The 14,735-nt window shown below is 36.4% G+C and overlaps 1 pseudogene; it reads left to right on the top strand.

The window, feature by feature from the left end:
• The first annotated feature begins 13,305 nt into the window (after positions 1 to 13,305).
• On the top strand, positions 13,306 to 13,961 carry LOC147938902 (uncharacterized; annotated as a pseudogene).
• The last annotated feature ends 774 nt before the right edge of the window (positions 13,962 to 14,735 follow it).

Consider the following 14,735-nt stretch of genomic DNA (forward strand, 5'->3'; position numbering starts at 1 on the left):
GTACTTGGGACGGCTTCGTTTAGTCTTTCGTGCCGTGCCTCGATATTACTAAAAGTGTTGTTGGGGAAGCCCAAACAATAATTCTGTGCCTGCTCAGATCCACACGCGTAATCAATTTATAAAGTTAGTTTTTTCACAATATATTATACAAAATAATTAAAAAATTGAACTCAAAATTCCAATAAAAAATCTTAAAATTCCGACAAGGTGACTAAGTGATGGCTGAGTTATTGACTTACACGGCTGACTTATAAAATATTTGTAAATTTAAATTATTATAACTCAACATTTAAATGTAAAATTGAATTATGAATATTACAATTATTATAACCAATAAAAATTAATAATTATAGAGAAAGATTGATTTTTACACATTCTCACCAAGGATGTGTAAAACATACAACACATGACGTTTAGGGGTTAGGGTTAGGGTTAGGGTTGGGGTTTAGGGTTTGAGATGTAGGGTTCAGATTATTTGATTTTTGGATTTGGTTCTAATGTGTTTTAATGTGTATGGTTTAAGGTGGTAATATGGATATAATAATATTATTACCATTTGAATATTTTTTTAAAAATCAAAAAATCAAAAAAATATTTGGTTATTTCCGGTTATGGGTCGGTTATATTAATATCTAACAATAAATAACCCAAATTATATTGTAATTAAGTAGTTTAGCCTAATATAACAGAAATTAAGCCGAATATATCCAAAATTAATTAAACATACCAATTCAAAAATATCAAATTGGAAAATTTATTTTATCGGTCGGTTCGGTTTAGTCGGTTATTTAGTCATTCTAATAAATAACCCAAAATATATTGCAATAAAGTAGATTAGACTAATATAACCGAAATTAAGCCGAATATATCCGAAATAAACCAAACATCCAATTTAAAAATATCAAATTGGAAAATTTATTTTATCGGTCGGTTCGGTTAAGTCGGTTATTTAGTCATTCTAATTTGAGGGTTGGCTGAGATATCGTCTATTGACGGCTGAGTTATAATTAATCAGCGAGATTCTCGGGACGCAGCGAAAATCTCGCTGCACTCTGGTTGGTGGATTCAACGGCGGTTACTTCCCATAATCCCGTACAAATAGGTTTGAGAGCCTGAGAGATTGAAATATTCCAACCTCCACAACTTTCCAAGATATAGAGAGAAAGAGATGGTGACTACTCGATCTGCGAGGCTGAGACGGGCTCGGGAAAGGATAGCCGCTTCGGCGAGCGGTTCCAGCCAAACTGAAACGTCGAATAATCCCTCCGCCCAAGAGGGCGTGGAAACGTTCCGCGTTCGCGCACCTGTTCCGCATGTCGATATGACGGGTGCAGAAGGGAGCCTCGTATGTCAGGAACTCCGAAGGTATCGAGCTCGCCGCTATAGGCTGGGGGCTCACCTTATGGCGAGACGCCGTAGATTGGCCGAAGTCTGTCGGCTTTATTGTTTGGACGGGACTATTCGGGTCCTGAACGAAATAATCGCCGAAGGTTTCTTCTTGGAGAAGTGGCGTATGACCGGGCTGCTCGCCGCGCATGCGGCGTGCCAAGAGCTGGTGGCGAGTATGGAGGTGCCTGTCCTTTTTGAGGCTGACTGTCAACCTCTCGAAGATACCGCGCACCCGTTTACTGTGGATATCTGGGCCTACCGAGCTTCCATAGAGAGATTAAGGCGGTACGCCAATTTCCTGGAGTCGGCCGGCCCAATTTTCCGTGAGAGGCACTTGGTCGAGGGCCCGTGTTCCTTTTTGGAAGACTTGGCGTCAAGAGGCGTCGAAGTTCCGAGGGAGAGACTGGAGACCCTAAGGCAAGCTCATCAGTTCTGGCGAACCGAACTGGACAAGGTAACGGTGGAGGAACCGCTGGCAGACGATCTATCAGGTCCACGGCCTCCACTTCGTCTGCAGGACCAACCCTTTTAGCCGGTTATTTAGTCATTTAGTTTGAGGGTTGGCTGAGATATCGTCTATCACGGCTGAGTTATAATTAATGATGACTGAGTTATAATTAATCATGACTGAGTTATAATTAATCATGACTGAGTTATTAAAATAGATTGATAAAACACCACAACATAGAAAGTTCATATCAATTCCAAAAAAAAAAAAAAAAAAAAAAACGGAGCTTGACTAATCTCACAGATACTTGTTCAAGCTCTCAAACTTCTTCTCCAGCGCGTCATATTTCTTTTCCAAATACAAGATCATTTCTTCTTGAATCTCGATGCGCTTCTTGGATGCATCCAAGTCCTGCTTCATCTCATTCTTCTCCTCCTGAATAACCCTAAACTCTTCGCGCACTGCATCAGTCCACCACTTCCTGAAACCGCAGCCTTGACCGGGACCCTTACAAATAGTACATAATTCATATTAGACTAAAAAAAAGTCAGAAACAGAACACAAAACTCAACAATAAGAGTACAAAAATCTTTACATCTGTGATGTCATACGGACAACTGAAATAACGTTCTCCTCTCGTGGTAGGATCATTAGAAGTGGCAACGAGAAGCACCGCACCGCAATTACACCCGATTGGAACGCCCTTGTCTCGCCTCCGGATTTCGCCGTACCTCATTTTCATATTTATTTCATTACGATTCAGCTCCTACAGTTCCACAAACACAATATTAAGATAATGCTTTGAGATTTCAGATAGTCCAGAGATCTACCTCAGCTAGTGCTTCAGAAGCAGTTTTCTCATTTGCCATCATCTTGACTCGATCTCGATTACTGAAGCAATAAATCACAACAAATCCCTTAATTTATACTAAAACAATATATCGAACAACGTCGTTTGATAGTAATATACTTGAAGGCTGAGTTGTGTTCTTTACACGACTGACTTAGTTATAGTCAGTTAAATTAACAACTTTGTTATGGATGACTTATGCAACGGCCATAATAATGGTGTTACGGCTGAGTTATCCGACGGCCACCCTATTAATTTATTATATACCCGCTCGGGAATGCAAAAAGGGTTGTTGGGGAGACGCAAACAATAATTATGTTTCTTATTATCATCCATACGCTTAATAAAAATATTTTAAACGATTTATTATTAAAAATAGATTCAAAAATTTGAATTCAAATTTTTCATGTATTTTTATTTATTATTAAAGAAGGGGCCAGTAATTTGACTAAGTAGTGGCTGGGTTATTGACTTAAACGGCTGAGTTATGAGATATTTGTAAAATAAGGTTATTATAACTCAAAATTAAAATTTAGAATGGCAAAATGAATATTACTATTATTGTAACCAATAAAAATAATAATTATAGACAAAAAGAGTGATTTTTACACATTCTGATCAAAATGTGTCAAACATACCAAAACATGTTGTTTAGGGGTTAGGGTTAGGGTTAGGGTTAGGGTTTAGGGTTTAGGGTTAGATGAGGTAACATTATTTGTTTTTAATATAACAGTTTGGTTTTGGATATAATGTGTTTGGATTAAGGTGGTAATATGGATATACTTATGGTTGAACCATTTTGAAATTAATTTTTTTTAAAAAATTTTAAAATTTTGAAATTAATTTTGGTTATTTCCGGTTATTGGTCGGTTAGATGAATATCTAACAATAAATAACCCAAAATATATTGTAATTAGGTAGATTAGCATAATATAACCGAAATAAGCCGAATATAAGAAAACTAGGCAAACATACCAATACAAAAATACCAAATTGGGAAAAATTATTTTTTCGGTTCGGTTCGGTTTAGTCGGTTATTTAATCATTCTAATTTGAGGGTTGGCTGAGATACCGTTTATGACTGCTGAGTTATCTTTCCAGCATCGACAGTTACAATGAGAGGGAAAGTGAACGGTTTTTAAACCGCGAAAACAAAAAAAACTCTCTGTCCTTATCGTCGGCGAAATCTAACCCTAATTCCGCCGGCGATAATCTGTCTTTTTCTACTCTCCCGCCGTCATCTCTCGCCGTCCTCGCTCGATATCCTCATTCGCTCTTTCTTCTCTTCGTCGTCGCTGGTCTTGTTCGATTCCGTCTAAGCCGTCTCGTCTTCGAGTTCCGGTATGTGTCTTCCTATTTGTTTTTGAGTTACGGGTGATTGTCGCCGTCTTGGATGGCTGAGTTTGGACTGAGTTATCTTATGCTTTACGACTGAGTTATGTATTATGGTGGAGTTATTGTATGCCTTGTGTTTGCCATATGTTATGGCTGATTTATTTTATGCTTTACTATCAGATGGCGAAGGATATTTCTGAAGAACAAGCAAGGGATTACCCACCAAGACTTTGGCCAGAAATGAAGTCTATTCTACATACTAAACAAATTAACACCAATTTCACGATGTTAGAATTACCTCAGATTAGGGAATCAATAGGACTGGATGCGTGGGAAAAAACGAAGGATGTACCAATTGGTATAATCTCTAAGCTAGTTGATAGCCAATTCGTCTGGTCTGGTAAGGTTGTTCATTTCCTACTATGTAACCAGTTAAGGGTACATAAGAAGGAGCTTTGGTTTGTGGTCGGCGGTCAACCTATCAGGTTTGGGTTGAATGAATTTCATTATCTGACGGGGTTAAACATAGACGCAATGCCTACTGAACAGTTTGAACTTGAAGAGGAACACAAAAAGTTCTTCCGACTTTTGAAAGTGCCTGGTGGGGCAGGTCCAACGCTACTTGAACTCAGGGAAGCATTAAAAGTGTGCCGGGGATGGGTTAACCTTGATCATCGTAAATGGTTGGGGCTGTTGCTTCTTCAACACATTGGACTTTATGGTTTGCATCATAACTCTAGAATTCCATATGAAAGTGCCAAAAGAGTTTTTGATGATGAAGCAATGAAGACGTATCCGTGGGGTCGGTCAGCATTTAAAGCTCTTGTTGATTCCATAAAGATGTTGAACCCTACGGGAAAGACGTACACCCTCAGTGGGTTTACACCCGTGTTACAGGCTTGGGCGTATGAGTCCATCAAATGCTTTGGAGAACGGTTTGGGAATGCATCAGCTGAAGATGGTGGCATACCGATGCTTCAATGGGGTGGAAACCGTACACGTTCTACGATGGTATCGGTAATTGCTAAAGAGATCAAAGCGCTTGGTGAGGTAAGGTTTATATCTGGTTGAGTGATTGTTTAGTAATGGATGAGTTATGATTTAGTTATGACTGATTTATTGTTTAGTAACTGCTGAGTTATGTTTTAGTAATGGCTGATTTATGCTTTAGTGTTGGCTGATTTATTATTCACTTATGGGTCTCATATTCTCTTATGTTACAGCTGCGTGTGACTAAAATGGTTATGAAGGATGATGTACGGGAGCTATTTCATACGTGGCCAGATCAAAAAGACGACCCAGCAGTTGATCGCCTTATCCAAGACATACATGACGATAAGTTTGTTAAAGGTTTTTGGGATGTTGATTCTGACTTTCCTCCCGCAAAGAAGCAGAAAGTCAAGAGGGTGGTAGTTTCCAACAGTCAGGGTGGTGGATCTGGTGAAGGAGCTGAACAGAAGGTGGTAGTTTCCGACAGTCAGGGTGGTGGACCGGTTGGAACTCTCATTGAGTTGGTGTCTAATTTAACCTCAAGGTTTGACACCTTGGAAACAAACATTGGAGATAGAATAGAAGAGAGGATGAATGAAAGGTTTGAAACCAGGTTTCGTTCTGTTGAGAGTGATCTCAAGCAGATGAAAGAGCACGTGTTTTCCTTGGGTGTTGGGCAAACTGGCCAAAACAATGTTGAAGACCTTCGGGATGAACTGTTCTCACAAAATTTCAAAATAAAAAACCTTAGGGATGAACTGTTTTCAAAAGAAAGTCCACCAGTACCAGTAGTTCCAGGAAAAATGCAACAAAACTACTCTGTCAACAGTCCTCCGGTAATGTCTGAATTATGTTAATGTTATGGCTGAGTTTCCAGATTGTTTAGGTTGAGTTATCATTATCTTTAATTGTCTTCGCTATGTTATACAGGTAGTTGGCCGTGGTTTGGCTGGGGTCAGTAGGAATCTGAATAAAGAGTTTGATAAAGATGAGTTTGATACAGATGATCCTCTTAATTTCATTGAGAAGTCTCCAGCTGCTACGAAACCAATTCAACGGCCTAACACGAGGAAAAATGCCAATGATGGAAAGAAGAACGAAGAATTAAATGCAAAGAAGGCCAAAGTTGAGGCGGCCGCTGCGAAGAAGAACAAAGAGTTGGCGGCAAAGAAGGCCATAGATGAGGCGGCGGCTGCGAAGAAGGTCAAAGAGTTTGCGGAAAAGAAGGCAGAAGATGAGGCGGCGGCTGCAAAGAAGGTCAAAGAGTTGGCGGAAGAGAAGGATGGAAATAATCCGCCAAAGAAAAGAGTTAGAAAGACTACTAAGCCTAATCAAATCATTCAATTGGGATCTGATTTGAATGAGGGAGTATCCAACGCTGATGCAAACGCTGGTGCCGACGCTGCTGACAGCAGTATATGTGATATGACAGCCAAGATTATGGCTGAAATCAATATCCTTGAACCTGAATCTGAGGATGATGAGGAGGAAAAGATTAGGCTTGATAGAATCAAAGCTTTAAGGCTGGAGAATGTTAAGCTGTCCCCGGATGGAAGTTCATTGAATAAACTACAAGCTACACAAGAGAGGACTTTCCTTATATTGGGGACAACGGACTGACGTGCATGAGGAAGAACTGTTCACCTGGACCTGGAATATATGATCCTCTGGCACCTGTTGATCCGGTCAAGTTGCAGAAACTTTTGGAGTACCTAAAGAAAGCCGAGTATGACCCTTTAGACCCTTGTTAATCACATCTTGTTAAAATTATATTAACCTGTTCTTATTTTTTTCTTAGGGGTACACCATTAGGCAAGTCAACATCAAATATTGAATTCTATAGGACTCTCATCACCGAAAGAAATAACTGGCCGTCTGGTACATTTGGGTGGCTGTCTGATAAAGTAAGTTTAACTTGATGTCTGAGTTATTATGTTTACGGCTGAGATATTATAAGTGATGGCTGAGTTATTATGTTTACGGCTGAGATATAATACATATTGACAGTAGGTGGCAGTGGTATGATTTGTTATTGTTTACGACTGACTTATATTACATTATGGCTGAGTTGTTGTTTACTAATCAGTTTTCTGTTTTACAGCACTTGGGCGCGTTTATGAGACTCCTCAGTATTAGGTACAAACGAGATCCCTTCCCATTCCACAACAAACGCATCGCATTTATCGACCCGTGGTTCACTAGATCGATGATTGGTGATTATACGATGTTCAATATGAAACCCAAGTTTTTTAAAATGACTGGCAATAGTTATGAAGAGTTAGTTAAAGGTTTGTTACCACTAGATGAACCGACTAAGATTGATTTTTACACATTCTGATCAAAATGTGTAAAACATTCAAAACATGACATTTAGGGGTTAGGGTTAGTGTTAGGGTTAGAGGTGTATGTTTCATATTTCCAATTTTGAAATTACTTTTTGGTTATTTCCGGTTATGTGTCGGTTAGACGACTATATAACCATAAATAACCCAAATGTTATCCAAATTAGGTCGATTAACTTAATATAACCGATAGCAAGCCGAATATAACCGTAACTAACCGAAAATAATGTAAAAATAGTTTCCGGTTTGGTTCGGTTGGTCGGTTATTTATTCATTCTAATTTGGGGTTGGCTGAGTTATGGTAAAGTTATTGCTGAGTTATCGTTTACTGTATATTAATTTATTATATACCTTCTCGAGAAGACAAAAAGTGTTGTTGGAGAGACACAAACAATAATTATGTTTACTGTTAAGAACCACACGCGTAATAGGTAAGATTTTAGCAATTTTTTATTTAAAAAGAATTTAAAATTTGAATTTGAATTAAAAAAAAAATTTTAATAAAAGTATTTCTCAAACATTTGACTGATACGGCTGAGTTGTCGACATAAACGGCTGACTTATGAAATATTTGTAAATTATAATTATTATAACTCAAAATTAAAATATAGAATGAAAAAAGAAATATTACAATCACTATAAGCAATGAAAAGTAATAATTATATACAAAGATTGATTTTTACACATTCTCACCAAGGATGTGTAAAACATACAACACATGACGTTTAGGGGTTAGGGTTAGGGTTAGGGTTAGGGTTAGATATGTATGTTTCATATTTCCAATATTATGGGTTTTAATATAACAGTTTGGTTTTGGTTATATTGTGTTTGGTTTAAGGTGGTAATTTGGATATACTAATATGATAACCATTTTTCAAATTTTTAAAAAAATTTTGAAATTACTTTTCGGTTATTTCCGGTTATGTGTCGGTTAGACGACTATATAACCATAAATAACCCAAATGTTATCCAAATTAGGTCGATTCACTTAATATAACAGATAGCAAGCCGAATATAACCGTAACTAACCGAAAATAATGTAAAAATAGTTTCCGGTTTGGTTCGGTTGGTCGGTTATTTATTCATTCTAATTTGGGGTTGACTGAGTTATGGTAAAGTTATTGCTGAGTTATCGTTTACGGTATATTAATTTATTATATACCTTCTCGAGAAGACAAAAAGTGTTGTTGGAGAGACACAAACAATAATTATGTTTACTGTTAAGAACCACACGCGTAATAAGTAAGATTTTAGCGATTTTTTATTTAAAAAGAATTTAAAATTTGAATTTGAATTTGAATTAAAAAAAAATTTTCTAATAAAAGTATTTCTCAAACATTTGACTGATACGGCTGAGTTGTCGACATAAACGGCTGACTTATGAAATATTTGTAAATTATAATTATTATAACTCAAAATTAAAATATAGAATGAAAAAAGGAATATTACAATCACTATAAGCAATGAAAAGTAATAATTATATACAAAGATTGATTTTTACACATTCTCACCAAGGATGTGTAAAACATACAACACATGACGTTTAGGGGTTAGGGTTAGGGTTAGGGTTAGGGTTAGATATGTATGTTTCATATTTCCAATATTATGGGTTTTAATATAACAGTTTGGTTTTGGTTATATTGTGTTTGGTTTAAGGTGGTAATTTGGATATACTAATATGATAACCATTTTTCAAATTTTTAAAAAAATTTTGAAATTACTTTTCGGTTATTTCCGGTTATGTGTCGGTTAGACGACTATATAACCATAAATAACCCAAATGTTATCCAAATTTGGTCGATTAACTTAATATAACCGATAGCAAGCCGAATATAACCGTAACTAACCGAAAATAATGTAAAAATAGTTTCCGGTTTGGTTCGGTTGGTCGGTTATTTATTCATTCTAATTTGGGGTTGGCTGAGTTATGGTAAAGTTATTGCTGAGTTATTGTTTACGGTATATTAATTTATTATATACCTTCTCGAGAAGACAAAAAGTGTTGTTGGAGAGACACAAACAATAATTATGTTTACTGTTAAGAACCACACGCGTAATAAGTAAGATTTTAGCGATTTTTTATTTAAAAAGAATTTAAAATTTGAATTTGAATTTGAATTAAAAAAAATTTTTTTAATAAAAGTATTTCTCAAACATTTGACTGATACGGCTGAGTTGTCGACATAAACGGCTGACTTATGAAATATTTGTAAATTATAATTATTATAACTCAAAATTAAAAAATAGAATGAAAAAAGGAATATTACAATCACTATAAGCAATGAAAAGTAGTAATTATAGACAAAGATTGATTTTTACACATTCTCACCAAGGATGTGTAAAACATACAACACATGACGTTTAGGGGTTAGGGTTAGGGTTAGGGTTAGGGTTAGATATGTATGTTTCATATTTCCAATATTATGGGTTTTAATATAACAGTTTGGTTTTGGTTATATTGTGTTTGGTTTAAGGTGGTAATTTAGATATACTAATATGATAACCATTTTTCAAATTTTTAAAAAAAATCTGAAATTACTTTTCGGTTATTTCCGGTTATGTGTCGGTTAGACGATTATATAACCATAAATAACCCAAATGTTATCCAAATTAGGTCGATTAACTTAATATAACCGATAGCAAGCCGAATATAACCGTAATTAACCGAAAATAATGGAAAAATTAGTTTCCGGTTTGGATCGGTTTGGTCGGTTATATAGTCATTCTAAATTGGGGTTGGCTGAGTTATGGTAACGTTATGGCTGAGTTATTGTTTAGGGTCTTCTCAATAATATGAAGATATGAAAACGTATTCTTCTTTCTTTCTTGGGTCTTTTGTTCTGTCAGATTACTAATAAGTATTAAAACATCTCTCGATATTACAAAAAGTGTTGTTAGGGAAGCGTGAAAAATCACTAATTATGTGCCTGCTCAAATCCACACGCATAATAAATTCATAAAGTGAGCTTTTTATCACAAGATATTATTGCAAATAATTAAATAATTATTATTTGAATTTCGAATTTTATTTTTCTTAAAGTATTAAAACGTCTCTCGATATTATTAAAACGTTTCACGCATTTTTATTTTTTGTAAAAGTATTTGTCCGACAATTTAAATTAAAATTATTATAACTCAAATCTAAATTTAAAATAATTATTCAAAGTGTTACGGTAAAGTGATGTCTGAGTTATTCTATAATGTGGTTGACTTATTGAACTTTATGATTGAGTTATGATTCTGTGATGGCTGAGATATCGTAATAACGACTGATTCCCTTCCCTCATATTAATATGAAAGTACTAACAAAACGAAATAAAAAAATAAAAAAACACAAAATCATAGTTCGTAGTTCATAGTTCATTAGTTCATGTAGAAGACAACACAAAAGTACAATGACAATCACTTTTTGAAACCGACGTCATCTGGGCCAAATTCTTCAAACATATCGACCAAATCATTCCAAACTATGCTAGTCAGCATCTTGGGTTTATTGCCACCACTCGCCCATATCCTCCTGAGAGCACGTATCTGGGATCTGAATATCGTTCTAGCCACCAAATTAAACTGCGTCCAGACCGTTAAAGTATGCTTTGGATCCCACGTGTATTTACGCTACAATTGAAGGAAAGGAACGATAAGAGTAAAGAATAATATCAATATGGTTTGTTTTATTGATCTTACCGCGAGGAGGAGAAACCACCGTCTCTTAAAGTGGAAGGGAATCAAGCGGTACGTTGGCCACGCATGGTACCAGTTGTGTTGAAGTATTCCTCCGATCGCGATAGAGAGAACGTGAAGGAACTTGAACCACGTAACAGTGGTTTTGTCAACCAAGGAACCCACACCAGGGTTTAGAACCGGAATATTCTCTCGACCAGTGGCGCAGATGATCGCTTCGACATCTCTAAAAAACTGTCCATCGATGTGAGGAACAACTTCCATGTCGATAGGAAGATGTAACAGATAGACAGATCTGTGATTTAAGAGAAGATAAAGAGAAACAATAGAAACGAAGAAGAGATGAAAGAGATGAAAGAGAGTCAGACATATGAATGAGGAAAATATAAAGGAAAAACAATAGGAAAAACGAAATGTCGCGTTTATTATTAGGTTAACTTATGGTTTCCCGCCAAAATATCGCTTGACGGCTGAGTTATAATATATACGGGAAACGAAAGGACATATTATAACTGAGTTATAGAGAGTAATGGCTGGGTTATTAGAAGAAAATTTTTAAAGGTAAATGAATGATATATATGATTTGACGGCTGAGTTATACTATTATTTACGGGAAAACGAAAGGTCATGTTACGACTGAGTTATAGTGAGGTATGGCTGAGTTATCGAAAGAGTAATGGCTGATATATTCACTTTACAGCTGAGTTGTAATATTTACGGGAAAACTTTCTTGTACTCTGGTCCAACCAAATAATATAATATTATTCCATCTCTGTATATATACAAGTATTCCCGTTACTTTAGTCTATTACCTCTCAACTACAAACTAGAATAAAATTATTTTTTACAACACTCTGTCCGCTCGAGCACCCAAGATGCCGGATCTCCCCGACGATGTTTTCATAAAAATCGTTTCCCTTGTTGCAGAAAATGCTGCAGAATATGGTGGATGGTCCTCACTTGGTTCTATTTTAAGGGCTGGTCATAGGGGGAAAAATGCAGTATACAGTGATGAAGTTCTAAAGACAGCTGCTATATATTGGCTTTGTAAGGATCCATCAGAAATCAACACATCCAATGCCCCTGATGGTAGCCTCCAAAATGAAGGGCGGCACAGGCCTTTCTTCGTCAAATGCTTTGAGGCCGGCAAACCCATTGCCATTTACTACGAAGGGCTAAGGGTTGTGGCTGAGGATAGAGATATCCAGCGTGGGATTGATATTCTCAGTCGTATTGTACCGGCCGACGGTTATGCCACCTTAGCATGTGGGGTACTAAGTATTTGTCAAGGGAATGAGGATATGGCCGTCTATTACCTCCAGCTGTTTGATGCGAATCATTATCCTCTGAAGTCTTCGGATGCCATGTTAACCGGTAATTATTTTATGTTTGAGTTATCTCGTTATAAGACGGCCCGAAAAAACTCATACACAGTCTCCCTTCGCTATCCTGACAACCCGCTACTCCCTTCACCCGTTTATGCTGTGATGTGTTATTTAGAAGACGGTCTCCATCATCTCAACGGTCTCCTTCCTCTCCACTGTGGAGACATCTTTGAAATCATGTGCAAAAACTGTTACCTTTGGTGGTTGTCCATCAAAGTCTCTGAGATCCTTTAGGGTTTCCAGCAGTGAATTCCAGTTTTACCTTATCAACTCGCGACTCTAAAGTCTGTTTATTTTAAAATAATTATTTTCCATTTCTTGTATTAAAAGCGAGTATCTTTTTTCATGTATTAAAGGTCCCTATTTTCCACAATTTAGTATCTCCTCTCCTCTCATTAATGGCTGAGTTATCACAAGAAACAATATGAAAGTAAATGAGTGATATATATGACTTGACGGCTGAGTTACAATATTTACGGGAAAAAAAGGTCATGTCATGGCTGCGTTATCACAAGAAACAATTTGAAAGTAAATGAGTGATATATATGACTTGACGTCTGAGTTATAATAGTAACGAGAAAACAAAAGGTCATGTGACGGCTGAGTTATAGTGAGTTATGGTTGAGATAGTAACGTTAAGGCTGAGTTATAGTTCGAAACAGCGCTATCAGAGACTTGTAAAACCGTAATTGATTGAAGGCGTAATACGCGAAGCGTCGCTTATGAAGCCGAAGGGGTACTTTTTGTAAACCAAAGCAACGTTTCGCGTATTATAAATACTTTTTGCTATCGGACTTACTCATCAAACATTTGTCTCACGAAAACTCCTAAATCATCTCTCAGATTCGAAAAATCTATTTACATTCTTCCTTCACTCCGTCAGAAATGGCCCGTCGTTCTCCTTCAAGCCTTATAAGGACTGATCTGAGATGTCTGAACAGGGATCTTTCGCCAAACATCACAGCAGGTAAACACATACATCTTCAGAGTAGATTTGTTTTACTGTTAAGGATAAAAGAGATTGAGTGTTTGCCTTTTCTTTAGTAACTGTTGATGACGATATTTTCCGTTGGGAGGCTACTCTAATCGGACCAGTGAATACTCCTTATGAAGGGGGAGTGTTTAAACTTAGGCTTACTTTTCCACCTGATTACCCAAGTAGTCCCCCCAAGGTATCTATTTTGGATTATACTCCTTTTTATTTTAGCAAGCATGATTATTAGTACTCCTTTTTTGCAGCAACTCAATAGTTTTTTAAATATAATTTCTTGATTATGCAGGTTGTTTTCATTACAAGAATTTGCCACCCAAATGTAGCAGATAGGGGAGGCATTCACCTAAAACGTTTGAGGCGCGACTGGTGGACTCCCATGTCCATTGTTAAGGTTTTCAAGGAATTAGTGGAGAAGTTAATTGAACCAGAGGTCAATGATGAGGAACAGACCATTGAATACCTTGCTAACCTCTACAAATCTGATAGGAGAAGGTTTGACGCCATGGCTAGAGAGATGACTAATCAATATGCTGGGAGTGGAAACTGAATATGAACTTAAATAGTTCAAATCTATTTTTAAGAACTCTTGAATAATTTATCTTATATTTGTTCTTTTTAATTAAATATTTCATTCTCTGCTGTTGTAAACTCCTTTTTTAATTAAATATTCCAGTAACGTAATGGCTGAGTTATCACAACAAACAATCTGAAAGCAAATGACTGAGTTATACTAATGTATGGCTGAGCTATGGTATTTAAGGGAAAACGAAAAGTCTCGTCGATTAATATAACGGCTGAGTTATAGTGATTTATAAATCCGCAATGGTTGAGATATCGTAATACAGCTAAAATGGTGTTGTCTAACTGGTGTTAGTTGCCTTGATACCGTAATACCGCCAAATCATATAACTATTTTTTCCCGCCAAAATATGATTTTATGGCTGAGTTATTGTATTTTCGGGAAAACGAAAGGTCATGTGACGGCTGATTTATTATATTTACGAGAAAACGAAAGGTCTCGTCGATTCATGTGACAGCTGAGTTATGGTTGAGATAGTAACATTATGGCTTAGTAAAGTGATATATATGACTTGACGACTGAGTTATAATATTTACGGTAGAACGAATGGTCATGTGACGTCTGAGTAATGGCTGAGTTATCACAAGAAACAATTTTAAAGTAAATGAGTGATATATATGACTTGACGGGTAAATGAATGATATATTATAACGGCTGAGTTATCAAAAGAGTTATATTATTTACGGGAAAATGAAAGGTCAAGTTACGACTGAGTTATAGTGAGTTATGGCTGAGTTATCA

The sequence above is a fragment of the Camelina sativa genome, chromosome 9 (assembly GCF_030686135.1).
Source record: "Camelina sativa cultivar CO46 ecotype springtype chromosome 9, ASM3068613v1".
Taxonomy (NCBI): Eukaryota; Viridiplantae; Streptophyta; class Magnoliopsida; order Brassicales; family Brassicaceae; genus Camelina; species Camelina sativa.